Source organism: Choloepus didactylus, chromosome 4 (assembly GCF_015220235.1).
Source record: "Choloepus didactylus isolate mChoDid1 chromosome 4, mChoDid1.pri, whole genome shotgun sequence".
NCBI lineage: Eukaryota > Metazoa > Chordata > Mammalia > Pilosa > Megalonychidae > Choloepus > Choloepus didactylus.
This window is the reverse complement of record NC_051310.1, coordinates 52165162-52187515: the sequence shown is the minus strand read 5'-3', so window position 1 is coordinate 52187515 and position 22354 is coordinate 52165162. Positions and strand designations below refer to the sequence as shown.

At 40.3% G+C, this 22354-nt stretch overlaps 1 protein-coding gene across 1 annotated transcript in view; it reads right to left on the bottom strand.

Moving 5' to 3' along the window:
* The window catches only part of RTN1 (reticulon 1), a 255401-nt gene that overhangs the window by 92699 nt on the left and 140348 nt on the right, over nucleotides 1-22354 (bottom strand). The gene's annotated exons all lie outside the window — the stretch shown is intronic.

Genomic DNA, 22354 nt, shown 5'->3' with positions numbered 1-22354 from the left:
ACTTCCCATTTCTTAAACAAAACTCTTCAGGAAGCGAACATCTAGGGCTAAGAGTCCTCTGAAAACAGCCTCATCCAGTGATCAAAGCCAAATGATATGAAAGGTTTGAAAAGAGATTTGCTGTGTTCTACTAAGACTTAAACAAAAAAAACTGCTGCAAGTGAGCCAGATGAAGTAGAATGCCATGAAACTTACAGCAGATGGCACTAAAATATTAAACTATCATTTCCTTATGTTCCAAGCTGAGTTCTATGTTAATGCTGATTACTGGAGTCAATCTATTTAAAAATATGCAGATGAAAAATGAATCCTGTATTGGTAAATCATTCTGCTAAAATGCTAAAAACAACTCCAAGCATTAACACTTAATGTGCTTTCACACAAGGGCTATGTTAATATTATTCAGGCAAGGTTATGTCTAATAAAACCACCCAGATAGGAAAAATAAAAAAGCCCACCATCTCAGGAATCTGTTCAAAAACAAGCTCAGCGTGGTAAAGCCGTAAAAATCTGTTTCTCTGATCTCCATAGCAACAGCAGCAACCTTCAGACAGATGCTTTAAAAAACAGATTTGTTTTTCTCCTTTCCAAATACCTTTGCATGATATTTTTGGATACTGCTGAAATACAACTGACATTGCATAAGGTGTAAACACACTGCTTGCTCCAACTGCTTCAGTATTAGACAGGGTGGCTCATCATTTTTCTCACTTAACCCACAATGGTGATGCCACTGTCACAGTGCAGCACCTGGCTCTCTGGGGATGCCCCAGAAAAATATTGTCAATTGAAAGTGAGGATAAATAATATTTATAGGCTGGCATGAGCTACTCAGTTGGAGGAGAAGACACTCTCAGGATTTATAAACTATGCACAGTAATCAGCATATTATGTATCTGCTTTGCAAATATTTTTTAAGGCTTCCATCTAAAAAGAAGCCACAGAACATACCCATTTATTTTCTTGCTGATTCTGAAGTGGCGAGACTCTCAAGTCCCAGTTGCCAAGAAGTCAAGAAGAGAATTAAAAATAGAGCCATGTAATACTTGAATTCTTTCATCCATTCTGTATGTTTGAAATTTTTCATAATAAAATAAAATATGCTTCTCGTCTTTCCGCTGCTGCAAAACCAGAACAGTCCTCCTGCACACTGCAAGGAGCTGACATAAAGAGGTCTGGATACCCTGAGGGCTCCATGAAGGCAATGCTAACCCCTGCCTCCCTCTCCAGTTCACCAGTCTTTTCAAAAAAAAAAAAAAACAAGAAAAAATATTGGGGAAAAAAACACATTTTGATCACTATGGAATATAAAAACAGAACTTTCCACTGCTCCATGCTTTTATTGCAGCTGATATAGTGGGAAAATAGAACTTTAGAAATATTTGCTTATTGGCCAACTGAAATCAGCCAACTGAAAAAAAAATGTGAAGGATTTTTGAAGGAATTTGTATATTGATGCGGCATTCTTCATTTTATTAGGTATAATAATGGTCCTGTGCTTATGTAAGAAAATGTTTCTATTTTTAGACATGTACACTGAAGCATTTTGGAGTGAGCTGTGACAATTTTTAAATGCTTTTCCAAAAAACAGACAAAACAAATATGACAAAACAGTAATACTTTTTGATTTTTTCATCGATATATGGAAGTTCATTACACTATTCTCTCTAGCTTGTGCATGCAAATTTCCAAAAAGTCTATTTAACATTTTTTTGAAAAAACCAGGACTACTTCTTTTCAAATTATAGATAAGTGATGAAGTATTTGAAAAGTCAACCCTTATCTTATCTTCTTTCAAGGATGATTAAAATACATACTCCTTCACCCCCAGAGAACTCATTTTGTTGCTCATATGTGGCCTCTCTCTCTAAGCCAAACTCACTACCCTTCCCCCTCTATGGGACATGACTCCAAGGGGTGTAAGTCTCCCTGGCAACATGGGACATGACTCCCAGGGATGAGCCTGGACCCAGCATTGTGGGATTGAGAATGTCTCCTTTACCAAAAGGGGAAAAGAAATAAAACATAATAAAGTTTCAGTGGCTAAGAGATTTCAAATAGAGTCAAGAGATCATTCTGGCCCTTAAGCAAGCTTCAGCCAGATATGCAATTTGCCACAGTATGCCAAGCCCCAATCAACAGTATTCCTGAAATCCCTAAAGAATACCCTGGGTTTCATCTAAGACTCTATAAAAGTTTTACTTAAGTTTATTTTTCAGAACTTAAAGTCTACAGATTTTCCTATGCCACATAAGCCTTGAAACCCAGAGGCACCAGTTTCTCCAAGAACATCAACCAGTTTCATACCTCTACCCCAGAATGTCAACACACTTTTCAGCATGAACAAGTGAAACGGTCATTACTCAGATATCCCTGAAGTTTGGGAGAATGATCAAAGGAGAGGGAGGAGTTGTAACAGAGAAGTTAGGACTTAACAAATGATTATGTATACTGAATCATTATATAGATATTTCTTTTTAATTACTAGTGTATTAGAGTTGCCAGAAAGAAATACCTGAAATTGTTGAACTGTAACCAGAAGCCTTGATCTTAGATAATGATTATATAACCATATAGCTTTTATCTTGTGACCATGTGATTGCAAAAACCTTGTGACCAACACCTCCTTTATCCAGTGAATGGGTAGATGAATAATAAAATAAAGACATGCATGAAAAAAATACATACTCTTTAATGGATGGCAATTTCTTTTTGTCATATATTTTTGGGAAATACCTTGTGTGGACTTTTGGACTGAGTTGATGCACAACTATTTTTGAAAACATGAAAATGGCAGACTAAGAAGAAGAAGAAAAATGCACCAAAAATGAGGAACAGGAATGCCAAGTTCACCGAAGGAGGGCAGGGCTGCTGACTGCACTGAGGTGCAAGCCGCTGCCCTGACCGAGATCTACAGGCCTGCCATACAGCCAGCCTTGGAAGCACTAGGCCAGGGGCTGATGAACCACGGAGAGCCCATCCATGCTGCCTCACATTCTCTTGTCACCTCGAGTAACTCCCATAGTATCCTGCATTCCTGAATGTAACCTGGGTCTATCTCTTTCTTATAGCCTTACCTAACACAGAAATTGTGATCCAACCACAGAATATGATTATACAAATTATCATGTACAATGTGCCAGGTCTTCTACTAATCTTTAAAAACATACTCAATTTAAATCTCATTACAATATCAGGGAATAGGAATTATTAGCCACGTGTTATAGATGAGGCTTGGGAAGTTTTAGTCTAGGAAGTGGTAGACCTGGGTTCAAATCCAAATCTTTCTTATTCCAACACTCCTGCCTTAACTATTATGTAATACTGCCTCTCTCTATACCAATCTTAATAATAAGCTCTTCTTTTAAATAACAAGAAGTATTCCCTAAAGAAAGTTTTCCCACTTTTTAGGATGCTGGGGTTGTAAAGTTTCAACAGACTAGTCTTGTGCAAATTCTCTATGCTCAGCATATAAAAGGCTAAACACAGGCCTATAGTGATGTCACCTTCTGCTTTGTCGACTCAAATCTATTATTGACTATGTCAGCGGAACCTCAGAAAGCTGACTCCATTTGCCCTTTCCTGGGATGATCACTCCAGGAATGCACAATCAAGAGATAAATGTCTTCATAAGTAACAGTAGGGGATCCACACACAATGTTCTTTCCTTAATTGGTCTATTAATCTTTAACCTTTCACTGGACTCAATAACACTTAAATGAATTTTTGGAAAACAGCGCAAGCTATAAAACACTCTGACATATGATAAAATCCCATAATATACTTCAGTGGCTTCACCTCAGTGTCTGGAGCCACCATTCATTTATTCATCAAAGATTTATTTAGTTTCTGCTTCTTATGAGGTAAGCATAATTGTAGACACTGGAGATATAGCAGCAAACAAGCCTATGATCTCAAGAAGCTGAAATTCTAGTTGGAGGAAACAACATTAAACAAATCAACAAATTCACATATAATATTACAGGTGATGATAAAGTTCTATGAAGATCTAAGATAAGATGATTGTGCAAGAAGTCTGTGATAAGGACTTACTGCTGATCAAATATCTAGTGTGCCCCCATGGGTAGGGTCGTATTATTAATTTTGGCCAACAGACCATAAACAAAGTGACATGTGTCTTTTCCAGGAGGAGGTTTTAAAGAGCTAGTCTACCCACTCCAGCTCTTTCTTCCGCTAGCATGGCAACCTGAGAAGCCATATGCTGGTATTCAGTGGCACAGGAAGAAGGGATAGCCTGGATCCCTCTGTAATTGGATAAAGGGGAGCCCCCACTGACTAGCACCAGATTTTCTATGAACTAGAAATAAACTTTTATTGAGCTAAGCCATTGAGATTTGGAAGTGTGTTATTGCGTTATGGCCTAAATAACAAATTCAAAAAAAGTATGGCATGTCTGAGCCCAGGGAGGAACAACCACTGGGATTGAAGATAATGAGTCCATTCACCATAGATGTATAACAACTCGGTGGTTGTCAATGTAACTGAACACCTGGGAGATATGTAAAGATGCTGAGCTATAGATGCTATACCCAAAGATTATAATCTGGGTATTTAGAAGACAACACTCAAAGAAACATGACAAGTTGGGTCAGGGCCTTTAGGAAACCTTCCCAAAGGCAAACAGTCTCAAAATATGCTTGGGAAAGAGCTCATTAGTGAGATCAAATCAACTTTCTATAAATCACTGGAAAGCAGCAAATCAAACTGTGCCATATGAAAACAACCTGTAATTTATTAATTGAACTTGTTGAAAGAATATGTTGTAGAAAGAATTCCTGCTTTAAAGGAGTAATTGGACTAATTTTCCAAAGCTCTATTTCATTGTATAATTATTACTAACTAATGCATGATTCCTCCTTTTGGTGGTTTGAAGCTGTATGTACCCCAGAAAAACATACGTAAACTTATTCCATTCCTGTGGGTATTAAGCAGGACCTTTTGATAAGGTTACTTCAGTAAAGGTGTGGCCCACCTCAATCAGGATGGGTCTGAATCCTATTACTGTAGTCTTTTATAAACAGAATGAAGTTCAGACAGAGAGAAAAAGCCATAGGAAGCAATGTTCTAGTTTGCTAATGCTGCCAGAATGCAAAATACCGGAGATAGACTGGCTTTTATAAAGGAGGTTTATTTGGTTACACAGTTAAGTCTTAAGGCCATAAAGTGTCCGTCAACAAAGTGTACCTTTACTGGAGAAAGGCCATTGGCATCCAGAAAACCTTTGTTAGCTGGGAAGGCACATGGCTGGCGTCTGCTTGCTTCCAGGTTGCATTTCAAAATGGTGTTCTCCAAAATGTCTGCATCAGCTTCCAATGGCTGTCTTCAAAATGTCTGTCTCAACTCCAGCTAGCTATGAGCTTCTTCTGTCTGAGCTTGTATAGTGCACCAGTAAACTAAACAAGGCCCACACTGAATGGGTGGGGCCACACCTCCATGGACATTATCCAATCAGAGTTATCACCTACAATTGTGTGGGTCACATTTCCATGAACACTGAACCAATAGGTTCCAACCCAATCCACACTAACACATCTGCCCCCACAAGAATGCATTAAAGAATATGACTTTTTCTGGGAGACATAAATATACAAACCAGCACAAGCAAGAAGCTGAAGGTCAACTGAAACTGGAAGAGAAGGGAGAGGCCAGGAGAGGCTGCCATGTGCACTGCCATGTGACAGAAGACCCCAGGACCAAGGATTGCCAACAGCCAGCCCCAGAACATCAGTCTTTGGGGAGAAAGAATCACCTTAGCAATGCCTTGATTTGGACTTTTTCCTAACCCAAAACTGCAAGCTAAAAAATTCCCAAATTTTAAGCCATTCCAATGCATGGCATTTGCTTGAGCAGCCAAGGAAACGAAAACTTATCCAGCAGCCTCTTAACTTAAGTGAGGGGCCCAGATATCTGAAGAAGTGAGCCACCAAAGGGGTAAGGCTGGCCTGCTGTTTGAAGCAGTGATTTCCTTAGCCCAAGTCCCCATTTTCAGCAATGAGTGTTCAAAAACTTAAATGTATTTTAATGTGGTATAAATCAGAATGCCCATTTATAAATTTATACTGGAGATGTTCCAGGGTAACTCCATCCTAGTGGGGAGATAAGCTCATCATTGCTTGGCAAGCACAGAATTGGTGAAAGAAGGGGGGATTATTCTATTCTCATTGGAAATTTCCATCATGCTTTGGCAGCCTGTGAACTGTTCTGTTATCTAAGGAACATTTGTTGCTGAGAACACATAAAAAAGAGTTGGCTTATCCAATTAAACCAGTATAGTGTACTCTAAGAAATGGAGAGCATGAAGGACCCCAAGGAAACAGGACACAGGGAATGTGTGTTTCAAAAGGGAAGCAGGGAGAGCTCAGAAACACTGGGCTCCAAAGTTAAGGCCTTGAGTAGCTGAGGGACAGCATCGAGGAAGGGGATAAATTAATGGTGGGAGGTAGGGGACACCAAGATAGTGTGCCTATTTCCCAATTTTGCCTGGGGATAGTTCTAAACAGATGGACTTCTCCAGTTCTTCCAATGGTGTATTTCACAAAAACTTTTAAGGCTTCTTCAATCATGAATCAGATGGTCACTCCCAGGCTGCTGCTTACTTTGCATAACTCCAGACAGCCGCAGTTCTTCATCTTATGGTTATTATAGATTTGTATAGCTTTTATGACAAGGTTTCAGTAGGAAGCAATAAAATATCTTGAGGACAGGTTCATCTTTTTTTAATTTGCTCAGAATTGCCATGCTGGTAATTCTATCAGTGGGGCTGGTCAGCACCAGCAAAAGAGAGTCCAAAGGAGGAAGGAATAGGGGAAGAGAAGCAAGACTTGTAAAACTGTCCAACTATGGGACATGCTCCAACATACTTTCTAACTATAAATCTTTCTCAACCTCACAGTACCTCATGGGTTATCACATTAGTCAGGATAATGATGGCTATAGGAACAGTGTCAAAATTTCAGTGGCTTAACACAGGAGAAATTTAATTTTGGCTAAAGTAATAGACCAGTGTGAATGTTCATTAGCAGGCAGCTTTCCTCCAGATAGTCAGTCAGGGACCCAGGTTCCTTCTGTTTTGTCCTTTGCCATCTTCTAGGTCTGGAACCTTGTTATCACCAGTGTAACAGGAAAGAGAAGGAGAAGGCACAACTGCGTCTTACCCACTTTGCCCCACATGTGACTCGCATGGCTTCCACGCCCATTCTGTTGATAAGAATTAGGCCCGTGGCTTCCCCTAGATGCAAGGAGGACTGGGAAAATGCAGTCTCTGATTAAGCAGGCACTTTCCAGGAACAACACTATACTATGGAAGGGGAAGTGTCAATTTGGTGGACAGTTACTCACCTTTACCAATTAGAAAAAGGGCATCATATAAACAGCAAGGACAAATTTTTATACAGGGGGAGACAGAACACTTACAGTTAGGTTAATTATCTTCTATCTCATCCTAGAGGCAAATCAGTGAAGATCTGACAGTTGTAGAGTAAAGGTGAAACTTGCAAGAGGATTTTGCCCTCAGCCTCCATGGTTCAGCTCCAGGACTTGACCAACAAGGCCTCCCATGATCCTGTGTTCCAGTTTGCTAATGCTGCCATCATGCAAAATACCAGAAATGGATTGGCTTTTATAGAGGGGGTTTATTTGGTTACAAATTTAAGAGTCCTAAAGCCATAAACATGTCCAAACTAAGGCACTGACAAGAGGATACCTTTACTGAAGAATGTCCAGAACACCTCTATCAGCTGGGAAGGCACATGGCTGCCGTCTGCTGGTCTTTTGCTCCCAGGTTGTGTTTCAAAATGGCTTTCTCTAAAATGTCCCTGGGTGTCTCTTAGCTTCTCCAGGGCAAACTCTGGGCTTCATCTCTTAGCTTAGCATCTGCAAATGTTCTTCTGTCTGCATCTCCAACCATCTCTAAGCGTCTGCTCCTAGCATCTCTGTTGGCTCCCAAGTGTCTCTTAAAGGACTCCAGTGATCTAATTAAGACCCACTCTGAATGGGCGGGGCCACACATTCATGGAAATATCTAATCAGAATATTTCATCCACAGCTGAGCAAATCACATCCCCATGGAAACAACCTAATCCAAATATCCCAGAATTTTGGATTAAAACATGGCCTTTGTGGGGGAGATAATATATCCAACTGGCTCAGCCACACTAGTGGGTAGTCTCTATGAAGTCCAGAATGTAAAACATGAGATGCTTTATAAATCAAAGTCGAAGCCAAGATTTTGGTCTTTGGAACTGTGGCATTTCTTATAGGACTATGTTACAAAGTTTCAGGATTCTGTTTTCAGAGGGATAAGAAAGGACAAAAAATTGTGGACCTCAACAAAGGGAAGAGAAAGGAAATAAAAGGGACAAATCAACAATGAGGTTATTTTATTTATATCAAGTCTATGTAGAATAAATTTATTTGTGATTTTCTTTATTTCTAAACATTTTGAGAAAACTGTGACTCTATGGAAAATTGATCCAATCATCAGTTGGCCAAACTAAAACTTTAAAAACTTATTTTCAGGTGATTGGACTGAATTTCCAGCTGACTGACCATGCTACCACTTGAACTAGCTGTGCACACTGTGTACCGTTATAAATTTCCTATTTATATTAAGAAAAATTTATGATGTTAAGTCTTATATCTCCAAATTCTAGAGCAATTTGACATAGAAAAGCATTTAGTTTTGCTTATAAACAAGACAACCACCTGGAAATTAATTTAATTGGAAAAGGGCACTGGACAGAGAATTGAGTTGGAAATCTTATTTCAAATCCTGGTCCTGCCACTACAGTGATGTCACCTTGAACAACTTACTGTACCTTAGTCCTGTAGGTATCAATCAAAAAACTCCCACTAGGAGGAAACTCTGGTTCAGAAATTCGGAAAGGTTATATATCTTATATTTTGGCAGAGGCCAAATGGTCTACCTTAAAATGAATTCTGGTGAAAACTGTTATGCATTTTGAATCTCTGTCTTCATGTTTTTTCCAAGGAAAACATGAATGATGATTTAAATGATCAAACAAAAAGCATATAAATCCAAGGTCATGTGTACATAGCAAAGTCATTCAAAAACCTATTTTCTTACATCACAACCCAGGAGATCTGATTATAAACTTCAAATCATGGTGGTTTGATGTGAGGTTAAAAAGTAGAGGTTGGATATTTTCAACATAATCACAGGATGGCAAAAGACATTAAACAATCAGTGGTGATAATCAATACAAAAGCCACTCTTCAGCTTTAATTGATTTTCTCTGCATTTTTAGACATAGAGTTAAACAAATCTGCAGGAGATGTTAGGGGAGGTAAACAATAGTTAATCTGGAAGTAAAAGAATTAGGTGTTGGAAAACATATACTGCCTTTGCAAGTGTTTTGTGTGTAGATAATCCCCCAAGATTTCACAGCCTTGCCAAGAGTTGTAAGAAAATGAGGTACCTACATGAAGGGAAAAGTTAAGCCAGAATGCTGTATTTCTCAAAATTTGCAGCTTTGAAATGAATTATTTAGTCATGGTAGTGATGTTTTTGTTCTTGTGTAATAAGGTTAAGCTTATGTGCCAGTTTGGATATATCAAGTCCCCCAGAAAAGCCATGTTCTTTAATGCAATCTTGTGGGGGCAGACTTATTAGTCTTTTGATTAGGTGAGACCTTTTGATTAGATTATTTCCATGGAAGTATGGCCCCACCCAGATAGGGTGGGTCTTGATTAGTTCACTGGAGTATTTAGGAGAGCTCAAGAGCTGACACAGATGCTGATGCTCGGAGACACTTGGACATGCAGACAGAAGGATGTTGGAGATGCTAAGCTGAGATGAAACCCAGATTTTGCCCCAGAATCTAAGCTAAGAGAGGACCCCCAGATGCTTAGAGAGAAATGCCCTGGGAGAAAGAAGCAAGGACACACAGGAGCTGAGAGAGAGGAGCAAAGACAGAAGCCCAGAGACATTTTGGAGAAAACCAACACAACCCAAGAGCAAAGGACCAGCAGATGGCCTTCCCAGCTGACAGAGGTATTTTGGACACCATTGGCTGTTCTTCAGTGAAAGTATCCTCTTGTTGATGCCTTACTATGGACACTTTTATGGCCTTAAAACTGTAAATTTGTAACCTCATAAATTCCCTTTATAAAAGCCAACCCATTTCTGTTATTTTGCATAATGGCAGCATAAACCAGAACAGCTTGCTTCTCCCATTTGTGACAGGAAGCACACAGCTCAACCTCACCCTCAGGCCTTCTACCTATATTCTGAATTCTCCAAGCTTCTGGACAGAGGCCAACTTGAGCACCCACCCATCTCATCCAGGAAGCTGCAAACTACTAGGGAACTGAATGGTGGCCCCCACACATCCTTTTGGAGCCTTTTATCCGGAGGCTTTGAGAAGTGGAGATATGGTAGGTAGACTTCCAGAGTGAGGTGGCAAAGGCCAGGGTGTGCTTATATTAGCCTTCTCCCACTCTCTCATGAGGAAGTGGAATTCTCAGAATTAATGAGCAATTTCATTCTAAACCCCATGTTCTAGTTTGCTAATGCTGCTGGAATGCAAAACACCAGAAATGGATCAGCTTTTTTAAAGGGGGTTTATTTGGTTACACAGTTACAGTCTTAAGGCCATAAAGTGTCCAAGGTAAGTCATCAACAAATGGGTACCTTCACTGGAGGATGGCCAATGGTGTCCGGAAAACCTCTGTTGGCTGGGAAGGCATGTGGCTGGCGTCTGCTCCAAGTTCTGGTTTCAAAATAGCTTTCTCCCAGGACGTTCCTCTCTAGGCCGCAGCTCCTCTTCAAAATATCACTCTCAGTTGCTCTTGAGGCATTTGTCCTCTCTTAGCTTCTCTGGAGCAAGAGTCCATTTTCAACGGCCGTCTTCAAACTGTCTCTCATCTGTAGCTTCTGTACATTCTTCAAAGTGTCCCTCTTGGCTGTAGCAAGCTTGCTCCTTCTGTCTGAGCTTATATAGTGCTCCAGTAATTTAATTCAGACCCACCCTGAATGGGCGGGCCAACACCTCCATGGAAATTATCCAATCAGAGTCATCACTCACAGTTGGGTGGGGCACATTTCCATGGAAACACTCAAAGAATTACAATCTAATTAACACTGATAGGTCTGCCCACACAAGAGTACATCAAAGATAATGGCGTTTGGGGGGACATAATACATTCAAACTGGCACACCCCATAAATGAACTATTTTAACTAACATTGAAGTCTAAACAAAAAACAAAACTTGCAGGAGTCTGGCTCAGGTCCTGGAAAAGTTGGAGCACTAGAGGAAAAACCTGCCGAAGATTTCTCTGAGGATTTTGAGAGATCAGCCTCCAGTCTGCAGAACATTTGTCCTCAAATCCTGGTGTGCCTAAGATTCACTGGGAAGCTAATTAAAGAAGGAGATTCCTCAGCCCCTCTCTAGAAGATCCTGAAGTGGGCCTAGCAATCTGCATTTTAACAAGCTGCTTCTGATATACATGGTCTACCAACTCCACTTTGAGAAACACTGTCTCAAAAAACCAAATGGTTCCACTGCGCTCCTAATCTACTGCCCCTGCCCCCTCCCCATTGCCACAGGGAGAGAGAAAAGTCTTGGATAAAGGCTTCACTTTAGTGCTTTACCTGACAAAAGAGGACCACCCTCTCAGCCTTAAGCCATTTAAAACCCAGAATGACCATTCCAGAGGCAGGATTGACTCAGGAAGCACCCAGTAATCACAGATGAAGACTATGACCAACTGCAGCCTAGTGCTGAGGTAAAGGGGCCTGAAGGGGAGCTCGTCCAAACTTCAGACCCCAGTCTGAGTGTCTGCCTTAAAGCTTCCTTTGCTTTGACTTTAACCACCACTCTCTCGCAGGACACTGTCTTTTTTTCCTATTAGTATAACTTTGATTTGTATTTGGAACCATGTATTAGACTTTCTGAAGCTTTTGTGGGTTCTTGGCCCTAGCCGAACTCATATTTAACACTGTTTAAATAACCAACCTGCTTATCCACAAACCCAACTATCTCAATCCATGCTTTATTTAACCTCCACACATACAATACTTGACTTTCATTCTAGTCACAATCTCAGCCACCCAAACATTACTGTCTCCTAAACACATCGATGACCATTAAACCCCCAGATTTATCTAGTTACGGAGTTCAAACTGCGAAAGAACATTTCAGTGCCATTATAATCCAAATGGATGATTTTCCAACAGCAGACAATGACTAATGAAGCAGCATCAAAATTTGGGATAACTGTTTTTACATTGTAAACACTTTTGCACCTATTTGTAATCATCTTAGTGTTAAAAATTGAAATATAATCAGAGAGTTCTTGGGGATCAAGTCATCCCACCACCAATCCAATGCATCAGTAAGTCCTATTAAGTCAATCTCCAAAACATATAGCAAATCCACCCATTGCTGTCCATCTCCATTGCCACCATCTTTTCCCAGCCACCTTTATCTCATGCCTGCACTACTCCAACAGCTTCCTAATTGCTCTTTCTGCTTTGACGCTTGTCTTTCTCCCTATGGCAGTAATGTGACCTTTAAAAAATGCAAAGCAGGTCATGTCACTTCCTACTTTAAAAATCTTTCAGTGCCTTTTTACTGCACTGGGGATAAAATCCAAACTCTTTTCCACTGCCTACATGACCGCAGAAGAGACATTGCTGACCATCCAACCCCATTTTTGCAATTCTCCCTTTTGGCCTACCATGTTCTAGCTACATCAACCTCTTCAATTTTCTAGAATACTCTCAGATCTGTCCTGCCTCTGGCCTTTCCTATTTCTATTCTTTCTGAAATATTCTACAATCACTTCTTGCCATGGCTGACTCCTTCTTGGCGAGCTCTCTCTGACCTTCTAACTGCCATCCACAACAAGGTATTCCCTCACACTTCACTCAGATTATTTCTCATAAAATGATCACTATAGTTATATTACTAATACTTACTTTTTAAATATCTTCTCCCTTGCCCCTCACCTCCCTGAATATAAGCTTATGAGGGATGAGTTCATATCTGCCTCTGTCACTGCTATAACCCTGTTGCTAGGCAGGTAGTACGCCATATTGGTTAAATCAAAGGAAGGATGAATTAATGAATTGGTAAAGTCTTGCTTTGGCAGGCTGGCATAACATTGGGTGAAATTTATATCATTCTGTATTACTGGAGAGCTTTTTTTTTAAACAACAGGAATTTATTAGATCGCGGTTTAGAGGCTAGAAGTCCAAAATCAAGGTATCAACAGGCCATGCCTTCTCCGAAGTCTGTAGTATTCTGGTGGCAGCTTGCTGGTAATCAATCTCTGCCTCCATCACATGGCAATCTCTCTTTCTGCCTCCTCCTGTGGCCTGTACTTTGGTGTCCAAATTTTCTCTGCTATAAAGAATCTAGTCATATTGGATTAAATCCCATCCTAATTCATTTTGCCCTCATCTCAATAGATCTTGGTATATCCTATTTACAAATGAACTTACACGTACAAGATCAAGGATTAGGATGTGAACACACCCTTGTGGGGGCCATGAGTCAGTCTATGCAGGAGTGTTAAACAGGGTCACAAGGATAGAATCCAGAGTACAGTGACCACATCTATGAATATCCTGCCCAGATTATAGAGAGCAGTGAGGTTAGCATTTACAAGAGGTGGAGAATCCCCTGGAGCCAGTCTTGGCTCTGAGAGTTGCAAGTATGTGAATTATATCCTCCAAGCCCTGTGATCACATGAGTAAATGAGGATGATTTATGTCTGAGAGGGGCTTGGTAAGGAATCAGGCTCACAATGTAAATATAAAGTCATTATTTTTGAGGCACCTGGATGTTTTTCATCTGTGAACTCTATCTCTACAGATAACTTCAAGGTTGTCTTGAATCCATCTTAGGAGCTAGGATGCCCCACTCCATGCCCAGGCCAAATTGACTAGGGAGTTAGGGATTTTTGTGGTCTTGAAGAATTGGAACTGAAATATTACAGAGATACAATAACAATTCCAGATCTTCATACACACCCTGGAGATACAATGTCTTAAGAATAACAAATGCTAGGGGCTACCAAGATTTGGAGCAATTCTGTACAAGACAGAAGGAAACCACCCCAGCGTCCTGAAGCCACCACTCTAAAACACAGACCAATATGCAATTTGGAATAACGCTACCTTTGTGACTGCTTCAGAAGGAAAAGCTGGTGAGTTGAGCTGGCTACTGACCGCCTCATTCCTCGGATGCCTAGACCAGGAGAGAACCTTCCACCACTGGGCAAAGTCTCACAGAAGCAGCTTAGCTGCTTTAAGTAATCTAAGATGGAAGACCCAATTTCCATCTAAGTATATACATGTAACACATCTGCACAGGAGCTAGATTTCACCCAGCAGACACTGGACTATCTTGTTGAAAGCTGGCATGAGGGTCAGCCTCTACAGCATGAGGGCCATAACTCCTCAGGCTGATTGCAAAATCTGTACTGTGAAAGCAAGTGACTCTCCAAGAATCTTTACAGGCTGTTTTATAAGTTCAGTCTCATGGAAGCAAATAAATATAGGAACTAGAGTATTATGATCTTTTTAGGAATGTGGAGAGAAAAGTCAATGGGTCACCCATCTTGTGGTTCTCTCTCAAATATTTTGTGCAGAAGCAAAATCTGGTCTAAAGATGAAAAGTAATAACACACATCATAAACAGGTAATTAAAACTCTATTCTATTTGTGAGGACCTCCACCTGGTAGCCTTACTGCTAATCACTCCTAAAAGGAGGAAATAAGCTTTTTCCTGCCATGAGAGGCTGAGCCCTCCTAGGCCAGGCTGCTGCAGCTGGTGCCTACAGGGAGGCCGCTGTTGGAGAGGAGGATGCAGAGGCCAGCCCACCAGGGCAAGGGCAGACACCCTCTAACTGACAGAGATGGAAACAGCTGAGTGCTCTCAATTTCTGCAGTTGAAAAATGCTTATTACACCAGGGCATGATCACCAAGGTAATTTTTACTACAGGTCTGGGCTGCTTAGTTAATCTGTTTTTCAACCTCCATTCTCAAGCTCAGTGTGCTTATTGATTGTGCATTTTTGGGGTGGAGTAGAGTGGGAAGCTGCATTTTTAACAAGCACACTGGAGATTCTGCAGAACACTGGCTTGAAACACTATTTTCTCAGAATGGGATCTCTGGATGTATTTCTTGAGTGTTCCACAAGAGAATTTTTACAATGCAAATTTTATTTTTGATAATTTTTAAAATATTAAGAACATTTGGATCATTTGGATGACAATTTTATAACCAAACACTACTGTTGGGCTTCCACTGAAGTGTTCATAACTTTGTCTCAGGCTAATGAGTCTTTTCTCAGCTCCAGACTTGATTTGTGTCTTCACCCCAAAGTGAGGTCTCTCATTTGAGGTCACTCATGCTAGATGAAGGCATGTTTTTCAAAATAGTTTAAAAACTGGGGGAAGAAACTGAGTCATTCATGCAGCACTTGGAGGTTCAAATGACAATGCAACTTAATCATACAAATTTCACCTTAAAAGAAGTGACATAATTTTTTAAAATTATCATTTACCACATTGAATTAATATGGTCAATTTAAATTTTATTTGCCTTGCAATTATTTGTATATAATTTGTGAATTTGTTTTAGTTTTGTAGTTATATAACTGCTATAAGCAAAAGCAGATTTTGTTTGCAAAATTATGATAAATATTTTTATAATTTTTATTTTCTTTTGAAACAAAAAAGCATATTATACAAGTTAGAAAAATACTTGAGCTTGGTGTCAATGAGACTAAAGCAACTTAATATAGTTAGGACTTAACCAACATCAGCACTGTCCCTCCCGAATACCAGCTCCTGCTTCAGAAACACATGCTGTTGGTTCCAAGAGGGGCTTGATGAGCATGTAGGGATACAGCCACAAGGAAGGGTAAAAGGCATCACCATTCATACAAAATTATGCCCATTTAAACTAAGAGAGTTTGTGAGTGCATGTGTGTGTGTGTGCACGTGCATTTGAGTATGCGTGTGTGCTTGTGTAATAGTATGCCATTCGGTATGTTATTATAAAGAAATGAAATAAACATCTCAGAGGTCTAAGTACTGAAGGTGAAGCTCTTTCCCTGGATTTAATACATAGCAATGGCCTGGTGCCAAACACAAATTGCCATGGTGGTAGGTGGTGCTACTGAGAACGAGAAAGGCAGGGCACAATGAATCAGCCCCACGAAGCCAATGGCAGACCACCAAAGAGTCTAAACAACCAGAAGTGGGGATGTAAGAGAGGGAGGCAGACGGAGATTAGACATGGAGATATGGAGCAAAGGCTGTGAGGTAGGCGCAGCAAGGGCTCAGGTAGTGGCGGAAGGCAGGGATACATCTTGGAAGGTACTGCATATCATGCTAGGGAGTATGGACTGTATCCTTAAGCACTGAAGAGTTTAAGGAAGATATGCATTTTAGACAGATGACTGGAAGCAGAGCAGAGGGCAGTTTGGTGGTGTTAGTCACCAGTCAGAGGACTCCTGTAAAATGAAAGAGGTCTATACTAAAATTGAGCACTTGGGATGAAGTAAAAAGGATGGATATAAGAGATGTTAAGGAAGAAGAGAAGACAGAACTTGGTGATCCACAAACATGGCAGACATGGTGGAAAGAAGAGGCTAAGCAGACTTCTAGGTTTCTGGCTTCAGTGGCTAGGAGGAAGGATGTGCTATTCACTCAGGAAGGGAAGAGAGGAAGGAAAGGAGGAGCTTTTGAAAAAGAGCTTGAGCATACAGAACTTGGGAAGTCTATAGGATGGCCAATAAACAGTGGGAAAAGTGGGCTTGGAGCTCACAAGAGAAGACTATTCCAGAGCAGGAGATTTAGGAGGTGCCACACACAAGGCAGTGGCCAAAAACCCGTGCAGGTGAGAGTAGCTGTGAGAGCACGGATCTGAGAGGTGAAAAAAGACAAGGGCAGGACCCAAGGGCCAGACAGGAACAAAAGACATGCAGCAAAAGATATTGAAAACAAGATCAGAGAATAAAAAGAGAACCAGGAAGGAGAAACATCAGAGCGATAAGGGAAGAAACAGTTTGGAGGAGTGAATGATCTCCATATGAGCGGATACGGTCCCCAATTTTACTGTTAAATGAAAAAAGTTACAAAACAGTATGTGCAATATGAAACTATGTATGCAACAAAAATTTATATATGCCCAAATACTTAAAGAAAATTTTTGAAAGGATTAAAGAACCACCACCAAAAAAAAAAACAAACAACAAAAATCCCTGTGGTTGTCTCTGGGAATTAGGAATGGGAGGGTAGAGTAGGGGGACGATTAACTTTTTATTTTGCACCATTTTCAAGGAGCTTGAATTTACTATCATGAAGTTGCATCACTTTCTTACTAATGTTTAAAGATATGGTCAGCAGCAGCACATCAAAGTACCAGAAGGGACAAGAAAGATGAGACTATAAAGAGACTTTTTTGTTCAGCAAGAAGGGAGTATTTATAGTGAACCTTATTGCAGTTGCTTCAGGTGTGAATGTGAAAGCTCACTGCCATAGTCCAGTACACTGCTTCTCAAGCTTTAACATGCACAGGAATCACTAGGGAATCTGCTAAAACGCAGATTCTGATTCAGTAGGTCTGGGACAGAGTCTCTATTTCTAACAGGCTCCCACATTTCATCAAAGTGGCTGGTTCCAATGGATTAAAAAAAAAAAAAAAGTGGTACCACACTTTTGAGTTGCAAGGTAAAGTAGTCAGAATACAGGGAATGGGATTGAATGAGAAATAACACTATTTCCCAAAGTGTGTTCCCTGGGAGATGAATCCTGAGGTACACCCTAATAAAAAAGATTTTGTAATCAGACAGGTATAGGAAATATCACATATCCATACTGCTGAGTCACACTATGTATTAATGTTTTAAAGGATCTGAGAATTCAAGAAGTAATGAAACTTGCTTAACCCAGCGTTTTCCAAATTTATTTGACTTCAGAGTATTTTTTTCACCCTGCATAATGGTTATCCTTAACATTCTCAGAACATATTTTGGGAAGTGCTGAAGGATACAGGCTATTCTTTAAGGCTTTTGATGATGGAAACACCGGGAAGAGGCAGTCGGAGAGATGAAGAGTTAAGAGAGGACTTTGAGCCAAAGATCTCAATAGTTTCTGCATGTGTAAGGAAGGCTCCAAGAGAGAAGAAGTTGTTGAATATATAGAGGGAGAAGGGGAAAAAGTCACGTGACAAGATCTGGAGAATATAACAGAGGTTGCAGATGCAACCAGGTAGAGAGATTAGTCTCAAACAAAAGAAGGATGCCTTATTTATGAGTCTACAGTGGAGGTGAATTGTGTGCATATTTAGATATATTAGAGTATTGGGTTTATTTTTATATACACTACCTCAATCAAAAAGGATCTAAAATGATATAAAAATTGATATATGAGAAAGTTGGAGCAAAGAGAAAATAGAAGGAAAAGAAAATAAATCAAAGGCAAACTTAGTACTGAGCTTCCCGGTAGCCAAAGTAAAGAAGGAAACATGATTAGTTACAGGATTCATTGTGCTTATAATGTAGTAATCATAATAAAAGTTAACATTTATTGAGAGCTGATCATGTGCCATGCAAAATTCTTAGCACCTCATACATATTAAACTTATTTAATCCTTACAACAACCATATGAGTCAGATACTAGCTCAGAGGGTATTAGCTCTATTTTACAGATAAGAAAAATGAGGCACAGGGAGATAAGATAAAAACAAGCCCAATGCCCAGGAGAAGCATAAAATTTTCTGGTCCTGAGCACTGAGAAAATTTTCTTCATTGTGAAACGTATCAGATAGCTTCCTTAAAATTCTCCACAGCATAGGTACAATAGAAATTCTTTTCATATCTCTCTGTGCAAGTTAATAGATAATTGCTGAAATGCAACAGAGTAAAACCAATTTAGTAAGAACCCAGGGTAATTCAGCCCAAGTGTGTTGCTCTTTTCTGACGGCAAGTAAGGCAGAATTTAGAATATCCTTAGGAATTGATGAATTGAGTATATCTCTAGTCATTAACCATAAATCATATTCCTCATAAGCAGACTTTTAAAACAAGAGTTTAACAGCAGTGAGCTTGAGGTCATTACATTGTCTAGCAAAAACCAGAAGTGCAGATAAATAAGTTCACAGATATGCTGGGGAGAGGCAGGAAGTTGAGTGGGATTCATGCACAACCTCCACTTTTTCGGTGAGATAGGAGGTGAGGTCATCTGCTGAAAACTGGAAATGAAGATGGCAGTGCTAGGGCACAGAGATTTTCCTCTTATTAAAGCTCTTTTACGGCACTGAATTTATGGTGCTGCCCTCATGAGCACAATCTTAATTAAATGAGCAAATCTGTTACTCATTATGATTATGGAGATTTGCAGCTCTTCTGAATTGACATGTATTTTTCCCTGACAGTTTCCTCAGAGTTTGACTCTGCTTATTTTCCCTTTGAGCCAATCCTACATGCCATCTTGGAACTGACAGAACCTAAGAAGTGGTGTGGAAGAAGGGATAACAGAGCCTCCTGTTCTCAAAACTAGTCAGCCTGCCAAATTTTGGCTGTTGGCTTTTAACTGAGATGTTCCTACAAGTTAGGGCTAATCTCATGGAAATCAAAAACTATCTATCCCTTCCGAGTCTAATGTTCCTAACAGGTGGTCCTGGAAGGTGTGGGGCAGCAGAAATATTGGGCAGCAGGAGCCCCGGGGTACACAAAGGGAGGGAAACTGGAACATGAAGAAAGAGCTGAATTTTGTCTCCCGTGTAACAATAGTAGAGGTCTCCGAAAGGCGAGAAAGCTACAAAAATAGGCCTTGTTTGGGGCAAGTGCATCGGTAAGCCTGACGGTAATCCTTGACAGTGCATGTTATGAAATAATCAAATATTTACCAGAACTTATTCTAAATATCTCTAGACCCTTCTGAAATGTGGCCCAGCATCAGCAGGATGGCTCCAAAGGCCAGAGATATGAGTTTACTTCCAAATCTACAAACTTGAATGCAGTTCTACTGCCAGGACTTCAGTCTACAAGAGCAAAAAATCACAAAGGCTGACCTGACCTCACTGCTGAGGGGAGTGGTGCTTGACATTAGCACAATCCTGCTTCCCACTGACAATGATTAAGAACGGCCTGGGGGAGGCTGAGCAATACTGTTCCTCTCTCACCTGCTGAAATGGAAGAGAGACTAAAAGGAACCTCAGAGCTCAAATAACGTGCTAGCAGTGATGAGTCATCTACCTAGGACCTCCAGAGCTTTGCTTCCCCAGAAGGGCCTTTTAGACTCTCCTTATAGGTAATGCAGCTGAGTAGTCTGTTTCAGTGGAAGCCTGGATTTCAAAGGACCCCTATGTGCAGAGTAGAGCAGAGGTTATTCACACTGGCATGTCTTATTCTTTTGAAAAGACTACTGTTTTCTCCTCTCGAGCTTCTAAACTTGGCAGCAGAGGGTCTAAGTCATATGGGGCAAATTGCACAGAGATTCAACTGATGACAGAATTGGCCATAAAAGATGCTCTGAAATCTGTGCATTCACAGCTGCAGTTTTCTGTCCCCTTAGCTTTTCATCAGATGCCCAGTCAATCAGTCAGTCCCAGCTGTACTTGTCTTGAAAATTTACTAGGGTGGGAAATAGGCCTGTAGAATTCCAGGTTCCCTTTAGCCTTCAGATTTCTTTATTTATGAGAATAAATATCTCCAAATTGTACTGTACACAAGGTGACTATTTCAGGAACATTAGTTGGGGGAGAAAATGGAGATGCATGTCCATTATAAGACAGTGATATGAACACACAGTTATACGAACACATGCTCAGCAGCTCAGCAACAACTCAAGCTCAGTTGCATCAGACTAAAGAGGACCACAAGCTGTTCAAGCTAATGCTCTTTCCTTTGTTTCTCTGCAAGCCGCCAGGGTCCTTTGCCCCCACATTCAGGAGGGTGACAAAATAATCCAAATTAATTTTAATATTCACCTAACAAATACACATTCTGCATGCTAAAGTTGTCAAATAACCTCTGTATCAGAGATTAAATGCATTTTAAACTCTGAGGAGTTATTTGGTGAATTTCTGCCCTTTGGAATTATCCATCATTGGAAAATCAAGAGTCAATCATATCAGCCTGCATACAGTGCCACTGGTCTAAGCCACCAGCATCCATGCAGCACAGTTATCCTTTTATTACATTCCTCTAGGTTCCCCATTCCATTGTGTTAATTTTAAAGAATTTAGAAAGTAGTTTCCAATGTATAATGAGAAAGATTTTTCTTCTATTTTTACACGAAGCACTTTAATTGCTACTAACATCATTGAAGTTAGCATATACACAGGAAGGAGGGTGTACCCTTGAAATCACTAACCCCAAAAAGGAAAAATATGTTTAAAGAAAGCAAAGGGGATGGGAGGGGACTTTGAATAAAGTTGTGCTTTTAGGGTTTGTTTTAAAGTTCTACCTGGGTGTTCTCAACCCATGGACAAGGCCTTTACCCAGTGTTCATCAACAAATACAGAATGAGCAGGGCCTTATTTATTTATTTGATTCTGATTCCTTTCCTGAATTCCATAATATAACTGCAAACAGATGCAGTGGATGATTTTTGGAGAAGAATCGCCCATACATACACAGTGCCTGGAAAATAAATAATGTCTTTTCTTTTTGCTGCAATTGAAGACCTCAATCCAAAATTTCTCATAGAGGGAACTTAATAATCAAATTAAAGTCATTCTAATTTATAAACAACATTTAAAATTATTAACTCACTTTAGGCCTTCCTTAAGGACAAGAGAAACTCTGGAACCAACTTCCTTAACTAGTTGGGACACAAAAACATTACCAAGTTCCAAATCCCTTACACCCTTAAGGGATTAGAGAAAGGATGGAGGTAAGCTCCACTTGGCCCATTTAAGAAACATGTTTGGCTGGCAAAATGAAATGTTATCCTGCTGAGTCCTAGCACTGGAGAAACTGTAGCCCATCCCCATCACTGAGTGGGGAGGGAACTGGAAAGGAGCCTGGACAATAATAACAGGAAAACCATCCCTTCCCAAGTGAGGAAGCCCAGTCCTGGAATGAAAGGAAGGTCACACACTCCATTTAGGAGAGGTGTGAGTGTACACAAAACCCCTTATTATTATAGATGCTTCAGGGCACGTGGTTCTGCCACCCAATCCCAGCTGCCAACTGAATCCTCTCACCTCCTCCCGAGCCCCCCTGGAATTGTTCTCTGGTCAATTGTTTGACTATAGAGCTGAGGCAGGACCTTCCCTCTGCTGGATACCTCCAAATACTCAGGGGAGAACGCAAACCAGACAATCCTGCTTGAGTCAGGGAAGTT